Here is a 19,863-nt window from a genome sequence, read left to right as displayed (position 1 = left end):
TGGTTAAAATCATTTATCATCACTATTTATATGCAGAATACAATTGAGTCAGCACCACTCTCCTTACTCAAGAAAACAACAAATTTCCTTATTTATAACTTATATTAGTATATATACTAATATAAGTTATAAATAAGGAAATTTGTATGATATATATAATATTTGTATGATATATGATATATATATATATATATATATATATATATATCATATATCATTAAATTTCTGCACAGTAAATACCTTAATAAAAGATATTTTGAGTAAGGAAGGGTGGCCAACATAACCACGGCTAAATCCGCCAGCTCACGGACTCTAAGGTAAGGAATAGGTTGCTGTTGCTGAAGCATTGAGGTACACCGTCATTTGCTCAGTAGGCAGTCTAGTAATGGAGCTAAGAACATTAGCAACCCTGCAGATTCACACTTATACACTTATACAATAAGTTTGAATCCATATCTCTGAGAATGAGACTTGCATGGTAAAGGGAGTCCATGTTAATTATCACTATACCAGGTCATCGACGCAAATCAAACAGCAAGTTACTTTACATAACAGTTCATTTGCAGCCTTCAAAAAATTATATCTACGACCCCGGTTGACTTTAAGCCGTGACCAGTTTTAGCTCACATACCCTTTGAAATTCATGATTTTTGGTAGGAACCATTCTTCGCCGATAAGGTTTACCGATAAGCGTGGTCAGTGGTGGCTGTATGGACCCAATAAAATAAATATTAAACTAATCTCATTCCAAAGGCCGGAACGGCCGGGCTTAAACCACAACTGTATGACTGTACAGTATTCCAGCAACCACTACATCAACATCCCAATATGGTGGGCAAAATACTTTATATCAAATTTAGATAATTCCTAGATGATAGCTGTTTATATAAATGGACTGACCTTGTAGCACTATGCACTACTGGGCCGCACCGTGCATCAAATAATGGTTATTGTAATCTTTTGCACACTGAGCTGCAAAAGATTTAAATTGTTAATCAAGGACTTGTCGGAAAATAAGCTTGGATACGTTGTATGACCAGCCAAGCGCGAGTGCGCGGCTCCCTGTATCGTAGAATTGATATAGTGAAACGACAATGGAGGTGCACGAAGTAATAAAAATTTTGTCGAAGTAGTGCGCACCAAGACAAGTGATACAAAATAACTTAGCTTGCACTATTTCGAATATTTTGCCTCGAAAATGAAAAATAGAGCGGCCGCGCGCTAATTTGGAAAAAACCCGAGTATTATTTCTCAAAAGTACAGTTTACTAAAAAACAATAATGTTTTAGTAATTTTTGACGAATGTAAATTTTTGGTTAATTGCGCGCATTTCCTTTACCTAATGTAGTATTATTCATAAAATTTTTACAAAAGAGATTCTATTCTATTCAGTGAACGATACCTTTGCTTTTGGAATTATGCCAACATGAAGTCCCCTTTCATTTAACTTCCATTATGACCTGGCGTGGAATTCCCTCTGTGAGCATGCATTTCAATTTTGCTCCCGTAAGAGAAGTGAGCAAAATACCAGCAAGCTAGGTGATCCATTCATGGATTTCTCGATCATTTGACTGAGTCAACCGGAAAAGTTTGCACCAAAATCTTTAGGGTATCTCTTGAGATCGAGGCACGAGCGGATTTCGAATCGTAAACTAGGAAAACAAATTTTTAGGAAAACAAATTTAAATTTTGGTATTTATTAATAACAATCAAAACATATCATATCATAAAAATAAAGCCGCGCGTTGGTTGACTGCCTCAGTAAGGTGAATAATTTAAGCTTGAAGGTTAAATTTAATTTAAAGTTTCTAGAAATCATACATCACTACGAGTTACTCATGCTTTTGGATTATAAGAGTGCGGATTGTCAGGTATTTCATTCATTCATACTTAATCGGTTTAAAGCTGTATATTTAGAACTCACTATTGTTTAAACTACGAAAGCAGAACGTAGATAATGGACAATATACCGACGACAATGCCAAGGACCCGAGTGCCGCATTGACTTTTCCGGATCCGTTTTTACCGAAGGCTTATCCACCAGTTCCTCATGCTGCATGTATAGTCTGATAATATTTTGTCTTATCTCTAGCAAGCATTCTGTAAATTGAAGTGTCGAATTTATTATAGAAGAGCCAGCCAACCTCCGCATTATAATCTTTTGTGTGCCAAGTTCGTTTATAAAATCTAATCATATAATAAGATTGATCCAATAATCTAAGATGAACGGTATATCATAGCTCATCGTTATTAAAATCCGAATGGATGAATTAATCAAGTAATGTTCCCTTTCAACACAACTAAACAACAAACAAATGCTTGCTCACCAGTGGTGACGCAATCGTAGGGGCATGCAGTTGGTTCAGACAACTCTCACCCTGACGACGGCGTCGAGAAATTATCAAATTATGCATTTGCGCCATACTGGACACATTTTATATTTAATATTTTGTGGTTTGTAGAAATTAGTGTTATCTACAGTATAGCTTAACTGGTGAGCAAGCATCGTCCCACTCGGCCGGGACGAAAATACCGAGTCCAATCACAGAAAGTTAACCAAAAGATAAAAATAAGAGCTCGGATATCAACAAAAATCACACACTCCAGACGACGGGGGAAGAGAGGAAAGGAAGTAAGCTGCTGGGCTCAACAAATTTTGATAATTGTAAACAAATTTGTTCTTGTGCCCTATAATAATTTGGTATTGAGGTATGACCCTGTACTGTGCGTGATAGTGAAAATGAAAGTGAATGTGAATCTATAATGCGAACGAAATGAGTTATGGCCAAATGATTCTTCAATTTCAAAATAATAAAGTCAAAGGACTCTGTTTTAAAATACAAGCTCATTCTTATCGAAGTTTAATTCTGTTCATTCTAATTCTTCGTATCTCGACTGTATCTTGAGTTGCTCACTTTTCAGTGTTACTTTAACTAAGTTCGTTGACTTAGTAAAGCTTATCGAACTGTCAATTTTTTATTTTGATTACGAGTCCCTTCAAGCAGTCGCCAACATTGATGCCCTAAATGATTCTATTGGTATCAAATTGTCACCTTAAGTTCTGTCTAATTTGTCTTTATGTTTATTATTTCCGTGGTATCCTTTTGGTATCCATTTGGACAGTTGTTGATGGAATTAAATCGATAAAGTAAAGCTAAGTAAAATTTTAGTTTCAGATGGCAATTATATACAAACCATGAAAGTATAGTCATCTCAAGGGAAAATTCTCCCACTTGCGTTTTCTCGTGGCCTTTTAATCTGATCATTAATGTGTTTTCCCTTATTAACGACCATATTAATTATGGTTCTTGGTCACTGTAATATTCCATCATAATCTGCTAGTACTTTCTTGGAAATTCACACGATCGAACCAGTGGCACAACGCAGAGGCGGCTATTGAGGGCGTCCAAGCGTCCGTGGACGCCCTAAAATTATTATCTGGTGGCTAATGCTTGAAAATAGAAATAGTGATTAGTAATGGTATTCGGAAATATCTAACCGCAATATAAAGCTCTCTATTCATTCAAATGTTCGAATGTAAGCGCACGCATGATCTTTGTGAAATTTTGTGGTGTAGGGTGTCCAATCCTTGTTTGGACAACTAAGACGCGCAGTTTTAACACATAGTTAATTGTAAACGGTACAAAGCGCAAGCACATCAAGCGCATCCACTACAGGTAATCTATATGATTTGGTTGTCCAGGACAATCTGAACTGTTATGATACTGCACGGCTGAGATCGTACACGTGTGTGTCCTGTTTCACTCATGTTATAAGTTTTTGTTTTTGTTTATTTGCTGTCGCCTGTGACACATTACATACATGAGGCACTGTGGCCTGTGTGTAACTATAATGTATGTTAAAGTAAAGTAAAGTAAAATTTAGGACATCACATCATCACACATGTCTACAAAATATCATCGCACTGTGTGAAAAAATATATAATAAATATTTCCCCACCAACATTAATTATTTATCAAATACAATATTTAAAAACAATTTTATCAAAAACATTATAAAATAAATAAATAAAATAAAATACAACATTTATAAACCGCCTTATAGCTAAATCATATAACTCGATATAATTTAATCCTGGAGATAAACTCCAGTGCTTTCTAAAGCGGCTCTTACATTAACTGAGCTTAGTTTAATTGAAAATTAGACATGACAATTTCATTTTACCTATGTAAATGCAAAATCAATCAAATGCTAGAGAAAAGAAGTATGTTTTAAGTTTGGTCTTGAAAGATGTAACTGACTCAGCTGATCTTATGTCGTATGGCAAGGAATTAAATACTTTAACTGCACAGTGACTAAAAGCTTTCTCTGTGTTTACATAGTTAGGAGAGGGCGGAAAACTAAGGTAAAAATAATCATTATCAAGACGTACATTTTTAAAACTTTGCTGCCTAGGAGATATCAACTCTTTTAAGTAAGGAGGAGCTATATTATTTAAACACTTGTAGGCAAGTAGGGCAATCTTAAAATCTATTCTAAATCTAACTGGTAGAAAATGAACTTTCTTAAGTAGTGGAGTAGTGTGTGCCTTTCTTCCTCTCCCGAAAATAAATCTTACAGCAGAATTTTGCACCTTCTGTAAACGACTTAAATCCTTCGTCGGAGTCTCTCAAGGACACAGTCGAAAACTTTAACGTATATTTTCAGGAGAAAATAAAGGCAATACGAAATAACTTTGATCATGTGGAGTCTGACGATCAAACGCCCTCTTACTGCGGAGAAAAACTAGCTGAGTTCTCTCCAACTACTCTAGAAGAACTAGAGGAGATAATCAAGGCATCTGAGATCAAGTCTTCTTCAATTGACCCTCTACCTGCAAACATCTTTAAAGAAAACCTTGAGGTTCTACTACCCGTCTTAGTTGACATAGTAAATGCTTCATTATCTTCTGGCAGTATTGATGGCGCTAAACTAGCTCATATCACACCCCTGATCAAGGGCCAGGGATTAGATAGTGATAATCTCAAGAATTACAGACCAATATCTAACCTTAGTTTTGTGGGCAAGTTGATAGAAAGAGTAGTCCTCAGGCGTCTAAATGAACATCTCGAAAACAACAACCTGAACATCCCACAGCAGTCTGGATACAAATCAAAACACAGCACCGAGACTCTGCTTGTGAGAGTTGTTAACGATCTACTCATTGCATCTACAGAAAGCAAGGCAACTGTTGTTCTTCTCCTAGATCTCAGCGCAGCTTTTGATACAGTTGACCACTGCAAACTACTGAACATCCTCAGAAATGAGTTGGGAATAACAGGGACAGCTTGGAAATGGTTCAGCAGCTTCCTCACAGGTAGATGTCAAACGATTAAAGTTGGAAATGAGGAATCTTATGAGATAGTGATTAAGTTTGGAGTCCCACAAGGCTCTGTGCTGGGTCCGGTCCTGTTCAACATCTACATTCGCTCTTTGTACTCAGCAGCACATGATTTGAACTTCTCCATCCAGGGTTACGCCGACGATCATCAGCTGTATAAAAGTTTCAAGCCAAACGAGGAGCCCACCGTCCTTATCAACGATGTTCCCAAATGTTTCCAAGAAATTAATGACTGGATGAAAAAACATTATCTACAGCTCAATGCAGGAAAAACTGAGATTCTTGTCTTTGGGACACCGCTTGTTCTCCAGCAGCTGTCCATAGGGGGCGTGTTTGTTAACTCTGAGACGTGTGTCAGGCTGTCACCTGTTGCAAAGAACCTCGGATTTCGTCTCGACTCTCAACTAAACTTTGGTGAGCAAATCAAGCAACTTAAAACATCGTGTTTTCTGAAACTAAGAGACCTTGCTAAGATGAAAACTTTCCTCACAACCAAACAGATGGGAACACTGACTCAAGCAATTGTAATCTCATCGCTTGACTACTGCAATGCACTTTACTACGGTTGTAGTCAAGCCTCAATTACGCAGCTGCAGAACATTCAGAACCGAGCATGCCGTCTGGTTTTTGGATTAAAGAAGAGAGACTCAGTCGAAGAGAAGCTCAAATCCCTTCATTGGCTCAAGGTGAAGGAGAGGATTGAGTTTAAGTTATGCTTACTGATTTTCAAAGCAGTCAATGGTGTTGCTCCTGCATATCTGTGTGATCTAGTAACATTTGTTAGTTCGAGTAGCAGAAGAACTTCCTCCTTACACCTACCCGTCGGATCTACAAGATCACACCCAAGAGCATTTCAGACTGTTGCTCCGAAAATCTGGAACCAACTACCAATTGAAATTAAGACTTGTTCCGATGTTGATCTGTTCAAAACATTATTAAAAACTCAACTGTTTAAGAAAAGTTATGGCATGAGCGATTAATTGACAATATAATAACTTTATGTTATTTGCTTAAACTGTTTAGGATGCAACCTAATGTCATGATCTTTTTGAACTTATTAGCAATTAGACTGTTAGCTCGCTTCACAAGCATGTCATCTTCGTTCCAAAACTTTTTATGTCCTATGCATACACTCCTTGATAATTATCTTGATCTAGTATCTTTGTTTCACACAATAGAGCATAAGTTTTGTGGTTTATCCACTGGGCTTAGAGTTTGTGTTTAAGCTACCAAATTTTATTATTATTATTTATTATAAGAGCTCAGTCCAAAATATACGCTATTGCAATAATCAATTCTAGAGAGTACTAGAGCATGAACAAGCTGAATCTTAAGGTTAAAAGACAGTTTTGATGCAATAAACCACAAATTTCTGATCTGAATATTACATGCTTGAACCACTGACGTAATCTGATCACTCATTGAAAGATAACTGTCCAAATACAGCCCAAGACTCTTCACAGTTCCACTAACAACATGTGGCTCTTGATCCTTAACAATCTGTAGAGAGGCTGGAATATTTGTTGAGTCAAATTTAGAGGATATAACGATGACTTCAGTCTTAGAAGAATTCAGTTGAAGGAAATTGTTTGTCATCCATTTCTTGATATCAGACATACAGTGTTCCATATTGTGCTCTAGCTGTGATGGGTCATCAGAATCAAGAGTGAAATACAGCTGGGTGTCATCAGCATACAAATGAATACAGCACCCATGCATACTTGCAATGTTCTCAAGATCTTTGGTGTACAATATGAATAGCAGGGGGCCAAGGATTGAACCTTGTGGCACACCTATCTCAAGAACAGTTGCTGAGGAAGACGAATCCTTGACTTTGACACAAAATGAACGGTTAGCCAAGTAGGACCTGATCCATGTAAGAGCAATGCCTGTAATGCCATAAGCAGATCTTAGCTTCTTGATTAATCTTGGGTGATTGACAGTATCAAAGGCAGCACTCAAATCTAGAAGTAAAAGAACAACTTTAGTTTTCTTGTCAATAGTTATCAAGATGTCGTTATGGATTCTGGTTGTTGCAGTTTCACAGCTATGAAACTTCCTATAGCCGGACTGAACTTTAGAAAGCAAGTTGTTATCCTCAAGATAACTGGTGAGCTGTATAGATACACACTTCTCAATGATTTTTGACAAGAATGAGAGATTGCTAATAGGCCTATAGTTAGATAGAGATTCACCGTCAAGGCCACGTTTCTTCAAACTTGGACGAATGAGAGCCTCCTTAAGTTTTATAGGAAACTCACCTTTAACTAATGATTCATTGACTATAAATGAGATCAGAGGAAGGAGTTCTGGGAGACACTTGATGAGAATCTTTGTAGGTATGGGGTCAAGATCACAGAATTTGTTAGACATATTCTTTATGATGCTTACTAGTTCTTCATCAGACACATGACGGAATTGTACTATCTTTGGGCTATTAGAAAGAGGGGGGGGGGTGTAACCCAAAAAAACCCAACTCCTACCCAAGAAAAGGTAATACTGGGATTGGGTTTTTTTGGGTTTTTTTGGGTTTTTTAAACAAAATTTAAACAAAATTCTAGCCATTTCATTAATTGTATTGAATGTGAATTATTTCCCACTGAGTCTTACCTACGTGTTGTTCTCATGTCTTAACTTAATAGATAGTTTACATAGTATTATATAAGTGTGTTTATATTGATAGTATGTTATCACGATAGCAAACAGGATGTCTCGTTCATCGAGATATAATCCATATATAAATGCACAAAGTGGAAATGTGCCAAACGTGGCAAATGTGTTCTCCTGTCATGAAAGGAGGCTATGACGAAGGTCAAGGGCAAGTCAAAGCACATGACTTAAATTACTTGACTTAAGGCGGCTTCAGATTCCGAGTCTCGATGATGTGTCTCCAAAGCTTTCTGTCCGCCATAAGCTCCTTAATCTCCCCAGTGTTCTTAATCCAGTGTCACTTATTAGGTTATCGACGAAGGTGAGCGGTGGTCTACCCCTCCCTAGGTTCCCAAAGGAGAAGTTGGTGTGCTGCCAGGTCATCATGTCGCTGGATGTGCCCAGCCAACCTCATTCTTCTGGCCTGTATCTCCGAAATAACTCTTGGGAGTGATCCAAAGACCTCCTTGTTGGTGCGATGTCCTCTCCAGTCCACGTTTAGGGCCATCCGAAGCATTCTACTGTAACATCCGTCTATTCTTTTCTTCAAAGATTCTGTTATTGTCCACGTTCTCGTTCCATACAGGAAGATTGATTCAACCGTAACTTGAACAGACGGATCTTTAAATCTCGGCGCAAATTGGACCTCCATATAGCTTACATTTTGTGGTAGGCAGCCCATGCCTTGGCCTTGCGTAACCTAAAGTCGTGCTCCGTTGTACTAAAATCCTCAACTTCTTCTAAGGCATGTCCGTCCTTAGAAATTATTGTGTGTGGCTCCTCTCCTACTAAATTAACTGTAAGATGCTTGGTTTTAGACAAAAAAGATTTCATGCCTCCTCATCAGATGAGGCTTCTGTAGGACTGTAGCATGTGATGACAGTGAGCCTGGGCTTTCCATTAAGAGACATGGTGAGGATCCTTGCGCTGTAAGATTTTATAATTTTATAAGACTTATAGCCTCATATGCGCTGCTGTCCTCGTCAAGATGATTCCTACTCTCCCATTAGAAGCGCCAGCTGTGTTTCTCCACGCAGATGATATCACTGGATGAATCCCTTTGTTCATCTTTTCTATTCTGGTATTCTCAGCAATCAGCATGCACTACCCAATGTTCGATTCTTGCAGGCCAAGGATGTGCAGCTTGCTTCGAGAAAATAGTTCTGCAAGTTCGATGCGTTTGTGCTGTTCTCTGGCTGTTCTTATGTTAAATGTGCTAACCTTAGCAGTCCTTTTACATGATACAATACAATTGATGTTCATATTTTTTTGATGTTTTCTTGTTTGACTTTCTGTAGAAATAGGTTGTCGTGATGTGGAGACCGAGTCATCAGCTTCTGTAATAGCAGCGTAATTACCCCGGCAACCACTTCCACTAGAAAAATAAGGGGCTTTAACCCTTAAGCTGTTGATAAACTTCATCTTGACTTTTCAGTTGGCTCACAATCCTGTGCAGTCCCCTGCACATTGGCAGTGGATTGTGTTCTTAACTCTTGCGCCACTAAAAGGTTAAGGGCATCCGCTTGAACAATAGCCATCTTTAAGGGGGCCGGGGGGGTCTTCATCAAAATTCTCTCGAAATTGACTTTATAGTTGTTTCTGATAGAGGGGAGTGATATCTACCAGCTCCTTTTGGTCCCATGGAAAAATATTGTTCCTAGCCGAAATTATTGCCGGTCTAAGGTCAGCGCTTATGTGTAATTGTATTGCGCGAGCGATTTTCAATCGCAAATTTTGAAAATCGAGTCTAAAAATCTATCTTCTCCTACATTTTTTGAGCAATCACCCTGAAACTTTCAGGATATGTTCTAGGGACCATTTAGAAGAGATCGTTCAAGCCAAAATTTTGAGATAGGCCTTTAAAAATTTTTAATTCAATTTTGAAAATCTTGGACCTGAAAAAATCGTTAAAAAACGAGGTCCAAGATTTTCAAAATTTAATAAAAAAATTTTAAAGGCCTATCTCAAAATTTTGGCTTGAACGATCTCTTCTAACTGGTCCCTAGAACATATCCTGAAAGTTTCAGGGTGATTGCTCAAAAAATGTAGGAGAAGATAGATTTTTAGACTCGATTTTCAAAATTTGCGATTGAAAATCGCTCGCGCAATACAATTACACATAAGCGCTGACCTTAGACCGGCGATAATTTCGGCTAGGAACAATATTTTTCCATGGGACCAAAAGCAGCTGGTAGATATCACTCCCTTCTATCAGAAACAACTATAAAGTCAATTTCGAGAGAATTTTGATGAAGACCCCCCCCCCCCCGGCCCCCTTAACTCTCACCATAATATCTTGGGTATCTTGAGCATGTAATTGCACGAACATAATATGCTATACAAGACAAATGTGACACTTCCTTTTTCTACCCAACAGCATCAGTTGTAATCCTTACCCAATCGTCACCTGCTCCAGTGTGGGACTTTCCGATTTTATCCCAAAGCATAAGGAGGTTAGAGTGAGAACAGAGCTACACTTTAGCGGGGACTAATCCTTCCCCTGACTACCTCGTTAGCCGGTACCCCGGGCATAGGGAGCCGTATCCTGACCACCAGAGTGTGGTCCAGTCTAGCTGGGTCATAGTAGACTAGATTGAACAGGGTAACAGCCAACACCTCTTTAGCTACTGTGCAATCCACAGTAAAGATTTACGAGTCTCAAAGCCTCTTGTAGACCAAGAGTTAAGGAGTCAATAGATCAAATTATTGAACTACCGGGGCTCAATGTCTCCCGTCGATCGTCCTGCCTTTAGCCTGGACCCCCTGTCCAGTATCCAGTCTTCAGCACGCGGAGGTAGTGACTTTCATCATGCTGTCCGATGAGTGTCTGGAAGAGGGCACCAGCAGGATACCCCTTTTCAAAGTTCTGGGAGCCTCACATCAGACCGGGCTTCCACCCAGCTTCTATCCAGCGGTGACGCCTTGGGCCACCTAAGCTTCACACAACCATTGAAAGACCACCTGCCTACTTGTAAAATTTTGACGATGCGATTATTACAGTCGAGGGTCTGATGCTGTACATTCTCAGTGTAACAGCTGACAACAGTTATCAACACTTTATGCCCCGGCTGTTTACATCCGATGCCTGCGAGCAAACTTTATGCTTTCCTGCGCATAGGCCTCCTTGCAGGCATTAGAACTAATCTGTGGTCTATGGATATGTTGGTTGGCATGGGCAAATCAAACCGTTTGCGTTCCCTCGAGCTTGATGCACTCGGCAAAAGTTTGATCCTTGTAACAGTTGCCCACCCTCGCAACAAGCTTGTTATACCGCATCCGAAAGCAGAAACCATTTAGAGGTAAAGATACTTCAATCCCAAGATTGTTACAAGCTATGAAGAAGGGAGTCTCAAGAGTCAAGGGGTAGAGAACTCCTTCAAGAACACTAATATAGCTTTGAAGGAGAAGCTTTCCAACCATCTTCTGACGGAGCAGAGAGTGACGAAGCGGAAACAGATGATGAAGAAGAGGAAGTGGAGGATATTGACTCATCAGAGGAATGGGCGAAAATAGTAACTGTGTATTGTGATGCTCTGCATCATGATACGGCTGTTGAGGTTTGCCTCAATGGAGGGCGAGATCGAATGCCATCCCAGTCAGGATTTTAGCGACTCCAGGGCCATAAACAAGCGAAGATATCACTTAATATCACATGCGATCATGCAGCTGATGGTAACTGTAAGATTCTTTCAGTTGGAGATAGAGCATGGTTTCTCGTTAAGCGGATGATCAGGAAAACGGAAACAGAGATCGTGAAGGTGAGAAGAACTCGTACCGGTTGCGGTCAGGGTTGGGGTCATCAGTGAGTTGCGTCCCTACTAACTCAATTTGCCATGGCCATCGAAGTGAGCATTACATATGGCTGATATCATATCTGGATGGCCAACTTCTTCTGAGCACATCAGTGAATAAAATACTGCTTTTGGGTGATATTTAAGCGATTATATATCTATTGTGATGTTGTAGTGATGAACCACAACAGTGATGTTGTACTGATAATTGTTTTGCTAGGTGCCTACATGATTTTATTTCCTTCAAATGAAAAATTTGTAAAAAACCCAAAAAAACCCAACTCCTACCCTGAAAAAGGTAATACTGGGATTGGGTTTTTTTGGGTTTTTTTGGGTTACACCCCCCCCCAAAGAGGAACAAATTCATCTGAGTTAGGAGAATCTTGGGATTGTTGTTCTAAATAAATGTTGTTGTATATGTTGTCGACCTTTGATTTAAAGAACTGTGCAAAGTTGTTAGCACTCTCAAGATTCGAAGAGCAAGAAGGTGTAGTAGTACTAACTTTTTCTTTATTGAGCAACTTATTAACGATGGAATAAGTCTTTTTAACATCACCTGCACTATCTTGTAACCTTGTTTTGTAGAAGTGATCTCTTGTGGATACAATGACTGAGGATGCTCTCTCTGATGCTTTCCTGTACAGTCGTTTATAATCTGGGCAATCATGATTCTTTTGATACAGTCTCTCAATCTTTCTTCTCATTGCTTTTGCTTGTTGACAGTGTGTAGACCACCATTCAGCATTATGATCTTTTCTTGGGATGAAAGTTTTTTCTTTAGCATGCTTGTCCAAAATACTGCTCAACTCAGACTCATAGATATCAACTGCACTATCGAGGTCATTGAAGCAATCAGTGTCACATAGTTTTGACTTAAGAATGTCCTCAACAAAAGCATCTAGGTCTATGCAAGCAATGTTTCTGTAAGTAATTGGTTCTAGAGTGCCTATGGGTGCTGGAGATACATTGCAATTGAAAGCAACAAAGTAGTGGTCAGACGATGTGCCAGAATCAGTAATGACAGGATCTAGAACTTCAATGCAATCGTGAGTAAAAGAACCATCCCTGGTAATTACAAGATCTAATATGCCCCCATCTCTGTGTGTTGCAGCTAAAATTTGTTGCACCCACCCACAAGACCTAAGTAGTGAATTAAACCTTTGTGCAACTGAATCATTTTCGTCTTCAATGTGGATATTAAAATCACCCATGATCAAGGGCTTTCCAGGTTTGTCTACTAAATCAACCAAGAGTTGCTCAAAGTCAGTTAGAAATTGGGGGATGTTAGCACTCTGAGATGTGGAGGTGCCAGAACGGTAAATTGAAACAATTCGTAGTATATCTCCAGAAGATGATTTGAAGGTACATTCACAAGACTCAAACGTTTTGAATCGCTTGCACTTCTGAGGAGTCACTTTAAGACTTTTCTTATATAGAACAGCAACACCTCCTCCCCGCCCAGCTCTTGGCTGGCTATGAATGGAATATCCAAGTTCTTTCATCTCAGAAAACTTAGCATTGTCATCTTTTCTCAGCCAAGTTTCTGTAGCACAGCAAATATCAGTATCAAAGTCTTCAAACAATTGCATGACTCCAGCAGTTTTATTGCAGATGGATCTGCAATTGAACAGGGCAAAGTTCATACTCTGACATTCTGACTTAGAGTTTGTAGCTAGTTTTTTGAAGTAAGGATGTTTTGTTTATACCGATTCAATGCATGTTGCATGATGGGGCACTGCTCTGAGCTGGAATGGTGAGTGTTACAGTGAGATGAGATTCTTGGATCTTTTGACAGACTGCAATTGCGACATCTATGTCTGCTAGGGTCTTCCTTGTAATGACAGTCTGATGTTCTATGCCTACCGCTGCAATACATACACAGGGTTGCCGGGGGACCTTAAAAACCTTAAAAAACCTTAAAAACCTTAAAAACGGCAATTTTGGGCAAAAAACCTTAAAAAAGACGTGAAAAACGGGCAAATTTTCAGGTTTTTAAGGTTTTTTAAGGTTCCATACCTAAATTATACCTAGCTTGATGTTAGATCTAAATGGATTTTCCGGATTAGTAAAAATTTTTGAAATTATACCTAGCTTGATGTAGATCTGATTGGATTTTCTGAATTTATACCTAGCTCGGTGTAGATCTGATTGGATATTCTGAAATTATACCTAGCTCTGTGTAGACCTGATAAGATTTTCTGAAATTATACCTAGCTCGGTGTAGATCTAATTGGGTTTCTGAAAATATACCTAGCTCGGTGTAGATCTAATTGGGTTTCTGAAATTATACCTAGCTTGTTGTAGATCTAATTGGGTTTTTCTGAAATTATACCTAGCTTGTTGTAGATCTAATTGGGGTTTTCTGAAATTATACCTAGCTTGTTGTAGATCTAATTGGGTTTTTCTGAAATTATACCTAGCTCGGTGTAGATCTAATTGGGTTTCTGAAATTATACCTAGCTTGTTGTAGATCTAATTAGGTTTTTCTGAAATTATACCTAGCTCGGTGTAGATCTAATTGGGTTTCTGAAATTATACCTAGCTCGGTGTAGATCTGATTGGGTTTTTCTGAAATTATACCTAGCTTGTTGTAGATCTAATTGGGTTTTTCTGAAATTATACCTAGCTTGTTGTAGATCTAATTAGGTTTTTCTGAAATTATACCTAGCTCGGTGTAGATCTAATTGGGTTTCTGAAATTATACCTAGCTTGTTGTAGATCTAATTGGGTTTTTCTGAAATTATACCTAGCTTGTTGTAGATCTAATTAGGTTTTTCTGAAATTATACCTAGCTTGTTGTAGATCTAATTGGGTTTTTCTGAAATTATACGGTATACCTAGCTTGTTGTAGATCTAATTGGGGTTTTCTGAAATTATACCTAGCTTGTTGTAGATCTAATTGGGTTTTTCTGAAATTATACCTAGCTCGGTGTAGATCTAATTGGGTTTCTGAAATTATACCTAGCTTGTTGTAGATCTAATTTGGTTTTTCTGAAATTATACCTAGCTCGGTGTAGATCTAATTGGGTTTCTGAAATTATACCTAGCTCGGTGTAGATCTGATTGGGTTTTTCTGAAATTATACCTAGCTTGTTGTAGATCTAATTGGGTTTTTCTGAAATTATACCTAGCTTGTTGTAGATCTAATTGGGTTTTTCTGAAATTATACCTAGCTTGTTGTAGATCTAATTGGGTTTTTCTGAAATTATACCTAGCTTGTTGTAGATCTAATTGGGGTTTTCTGAAATTATACTTAGCTTGTTGTAGATCTCATTGGGTTTTTCTGAAATTATACCTAGCTTGTTGTAGATCTAATTGGGTTTTTCTGAAATTATACCTAGCTTGTTGTAGATCTAATTGGGGTTTTCTGAAATTATACCTTCCCCCTTTAAGATATGATTGCAATTTCTGTAGCGGAAAACCTTGAAAAACCTTAAATTTGCACCTTTATTGCATTACGTTTGTCCAAACTTTCGCACTGTGGACCTTAAAAAACCTTGAATTTAACTGTTTTGGACCTTAAAAATGGGTCAAAAGGGGCCTTAAAAGACGTGAAAAAACCTTAAAAATGACTCTCAAAAATGCCGGCAACCCTGTACATACAAACCAGAGTTTCTTTCTCAGGACAATTTTGGGAAATATGGTGGAGCTTCTGACAATTATAGCACTGCTTGATGATGAATCTATCCTTTACAGGACAAGCACTATTCAGAATGAAGATTTTGCCGTCTCCTGTCAATAGGTTCCTAATCTGAGGAGAGACCTTGATCCCAGCAGTAGTGTACCTTAGTCCAACATTTATGTACACAATTAAATTTCAAAGAAATGCTCATTATCTAGCAAGTGTTTAAGTCCAGGATTTTTCAAGGGAATAATATCTAGAAGAGCTTTTTTAGTCTGTAACCGGAAATCTTCAGCAGGCAAACCAGAGCGATCAATGGTTTCGAATATCTGACTGGGAATATTAGACACAGTGACCTTAGGGAGAGCTTTCTGTGAGAGAGTGATGTGAAAACCAAGTGATTAATGACATCAGAGTTTTCAATAAGACTTTTAGCCTTCAGCCTATCAGATGAAGATGGAAAAACTAGCGTTATCTTCTTATGTGAATCTAGTAGGCTAGTTTTCATAGCAATCAATCGTGTGTCATAGAGCAACTCAGATAGAACATCTGGAGCAGATGAAATATCAGCAGAAGGAAAGGGACTATCTAGCACCAATATCTCTTTACTTTCCTTGCCAATTTGATTTATGTTAGCGGACACTTTACTTGGCTGAGGAGAACTAGCACCACCTAAAAGAGCTTCAGCAAAATTGCTGTAAGAGGACAGTGCACTTGGAGACCGGGATTGCAAGTTTTCTTTGTTAACATTAGAAACTCGCTCTTCCAGCAAATGTTCAGAGGCTGGAGCACATAGAGCAAGCTTGTCGACAATAATGCTATGCATTTCCTCACGAAATGATTCCAGAAGGGCAGAGTTGTTTGCCCTCATCAGATGCTCAACTTTGGAGAGAATATCAGGAGCTTCATCATGACCATTATCATGACTCATCACAGGGTTGGACTTAGGAGCATCTACCACAGATGGTACAGGTGGACCAGGTGGAGAAACGTTTTTGGAAGAACAGGTGTCATCTACCAGTGAAATGCAATCTTCACATACGAATAGAAAATAACCCCAACGAGCTTGATCTGCAATCATAGGTCTCACCTTAGCACGGAAGGTATTTGTACTAATGGACTCAGGAAATTGAACACCGGTTTTTTTTGCGACAAGCGGAGTGAAACATCCCATCACAGACATTACAGATAATCGATTCATTCACAGTTTCATTACTCCCACACTGTTTACACGAGCCGTCTTCAAATACAGGAAGTATAACAGAGTTCTTCTTTGGCTTTAGAGTCTTCTTGAGCTTCTTACTGGCCAGGGCCTCGTGCCCCTTTTGGCCCGCCATTGACATTGCTTCCTGAAACTCAATAAATGTAATAGATTTGTAGTGTTGTAATTAGTTTAAAACTTATCCTATTTTAAAGACTTCCCAGTGGAATAAAGATTTATAAAACGCTTCTTTGCCACACAAGGATGGAACCAAAGATAATTGTTATGTTTCTCTTTATTACTCACATAACTGGCTCCTAATTTTTAAGGTCCCCTACAAAAGAAAAAAGGTCTTTTTGGTGCCTCTGTGCAGCGATTTTTCGTTTAAAAGACCCATGATTCGTGATTAAGTACTCTTAAAGTAAAGTAAAGTAAAATTAATGACATCACATCATCACACATGTTTACAAACTATCATCGCACTGTGTGAAAAAATATATAATAAATATTTCCCCACCAACATTAATTAATTATCAAATACAATATTTAAAAACAATTTCATCAAAAACATTATCCTATTTTAAAAACTTCCCAGTGGAATAAAGATTTATAAAACGCTTCTTTGCCACATAAGGATGGAACCAAAGATAATTGTTATGTTTCTCTTTATTACTGACATAACTGGCTCCCTCAATTCTTACTAAAACTTCATTAGAAACATTCCAAAAAAAGCAATCATTTGTAATACTTTAGAAATCATATCTATCTTATATCCTTCTAATTTAATTTTAAAACCTAAAACTGTCACAGAGTTCTTGACGTCCGGAGGGAGTTTGTTCCAATATGGAATAACTTGCTCCGGGAGAAAAGACTTCTGGATATTCTTGACCTTTGTCACACTTTTATTAAAGTATTTAAATAAAATAAAAAAATAAAAAAAATTGGATGAAACCAGATTAAGACCTGATCTGCTTGGTCTGAACAAGTCTGAACCATACTCAGTCATACCATTAATAACCTTAAAAGCTTCAATAAGGTCCCCACGTATTCGCCGCTCTGCCAGCGTTGTCAAATTGAGGATCTCCAGTCTACGGCTGTAAGGAAGAGTACCCACCTCAGCTCATCAATCAGACGGGTAAACCACCTCTGGACGCTCTCCAGCTCCAAAACAGTCCCCCAACTTCCATGAGCCGCAGGTGGATTCCACAATTGGACACAATACTCAAGATGAGGTCTTTTTTATTTTTTTAAAATTTTTATGTTGGGGCACCCACTTTACCTCCCTATTGGGAGGCTACGTCCGTCATTAGTGACTTACGTCTATTGGGGTTCCTCTGGTTGTAGGTGTCAGTAGGTTTGGGTCACTTGGCATGGGCTAGTGATCCCGCCCCTCCAGAGGATAAAGCCTGGTGAGCGACGTTTCCCGTTAGGGAAACTGTCATAATGCTCGTTCACGGGAGAGCACCACCCATGCCTGGATGTTCTCCCGAGTACTCGATAGAACAGGCTGCCCCCTGTCATTCTAGTGGGCTGACAGGAACCTACCAGGCATGCCTGAGCCTCTGATGGAATTCACCCATCTCATTTGTTGTTTTTGTGTTATTCTTTGTCTTTGCGCGGCTCAATTTCCGCGCTATACTAAAGTGCTGACTCACGAATTTACATTCGATATTCGTATTTTGAGTAGACCCTTTTTTTGTCGCAATTTGGCAATTTCTTTGTTCACGTAATTATTGCTAATTTTACGTTTGCTGGAAATAATCTAAGTGCTATATCTCCAATAGCTGGCAGTTTGTCTGATTGTTAGATCCCCTCTAACTGGTAGCGGCCCTAAGGCTGGCAGTTTGTCTGATTGTTAGATCCCCTCTAACTGGTAGCGGCCCTAAGGCGGCATGTGAGTGAATGAGTAAGTATTAAAGTGAGGTGTAGGAGAAGTGGGGAAGAAAACATGAATATGATAGTATGGCACACTGTTGCCAGCTGACTCACCAGCAACAATGCAAGTCCAAGAAGAAAGAAGGAGAAACACTGTCCGTTATCTGGGGGAGCCAACACCGACAGTGCTCCCACTTCTGTGGGGCTGAGGGTGTTGGCTCCAAGAACCAGCCGTGAGCGAACAGCTCCTGACCCCCTCTATGGTTAACTTGAGAATAACAGGACTATGCCTTTCTCCAGGCCAATCCGTTCAGTAACCAGCTGACCCAGCACCACCTCTGATGGAAGATGTGGTTCGGTTCGGATTGGACTTCGCTAGGATTTGTCAGTTTTTCTGTAGACACTAATGCTCCCTCGAGGAAAGACATGAGCCCCGGCGAAACTGACCAAAAACGTGGCAGGGATTCTCACCCTGCAAGATGAGGTCTTATTAAAGCTTTATATATAGCAATCATAACAACCTTTTCTCTAATAACTAAATTCCTTACAATCCAACAAATCATACGATTTGCCTTAGCGATACATGCTTTGATCTGTTCGTTTCAAAGCAGGGAGCTATGGGTAATAACCCCCAAATCTTTTTTCTGTGCAGATACTTCAAGTTCTATACCATTTACCTTATAATTTAAATTAGGATTGTTGTTAAAATTAATGTGCACTACTTTGCACTTGGCAGGATTAAATTGTAAAAGCCAAATACTTTCCCAAACTTCTAATTCTTCGATATCTTCAGCAACACTACCGTGGTTAGCTGCATTACCAATTTATTTAAGATCATCAGCAAATCATCTTCTCTGAAGGTGCACCCCCCGGCCCTGGGAGACCTGCACCTTGTATATTACAGAAGTTTGGATGCAGTTATAAAGGGCAGATTTTTATTGTGAATCACAATAGAAATTTACATGCTCAGGCGAAAGCCAGTCTAGGTGTATCGAATTGAAATTGACTTAGCCCATTATTATCGTTCAGTATGGCTGAAACTGTGGTAGAAAGTGAGGGGACATGGAAAGAGTGGCTGGACGCTTACATAAAACAGTTTATCATTTATGTTGCTAAAGACCCAAAGGATTTTTTCGTCAGGTACTGTTGTCTTCTAGATTGAATTGGATTAGATTAAGAATAATGACATAACATCATCACAAGTTTTATACATTCTTTCTTATTTCTTCACTATCAGAACTGTGAACATTTAACAGCCTTCATCATTAAACAAACAAATTGTAATAACTTATTTACATACAAATTAATAGTATAAATTAAATCAATAAAAATTTAATTAATGAGTAATAAACTGTTAATTTAAAAAATTCAAGAGATATTTATT

General features: G+C 38.7%; 1 protein-coding gene across 2 annotated transcripts in view; it reads left to right on the top strand.

Moving 5' to 3' along the window:
* Positions 1-19,863, top strand: part of LOC134816575 (IST1 homolog) — a 74,303-nt gene that overhangs the window by 32,100 nt on the left and 22,340 nt on the right. The window lies entirely within an intron of this gene.

Source organism: Bolinopsis microptera, chromosome 1 (genome assembly GCF_026151205.1).
Source record: "Bolinopsis microptera isolate Bmic1 chromosome 1, MBARI_Bmic_1.0, whole genome shotgun sequence".
Classification (NCBI taxonomy): domain Eukaryota; kingdom Metazoa; phylum Ctenophora; class Tentaculata; order Lobata; family Bolinopsidae; genus Bolinopsis; species Bolinopsis microptera.
This window is presented reverse-complemented; position numbering and strand designations above follow the sequence as displayed.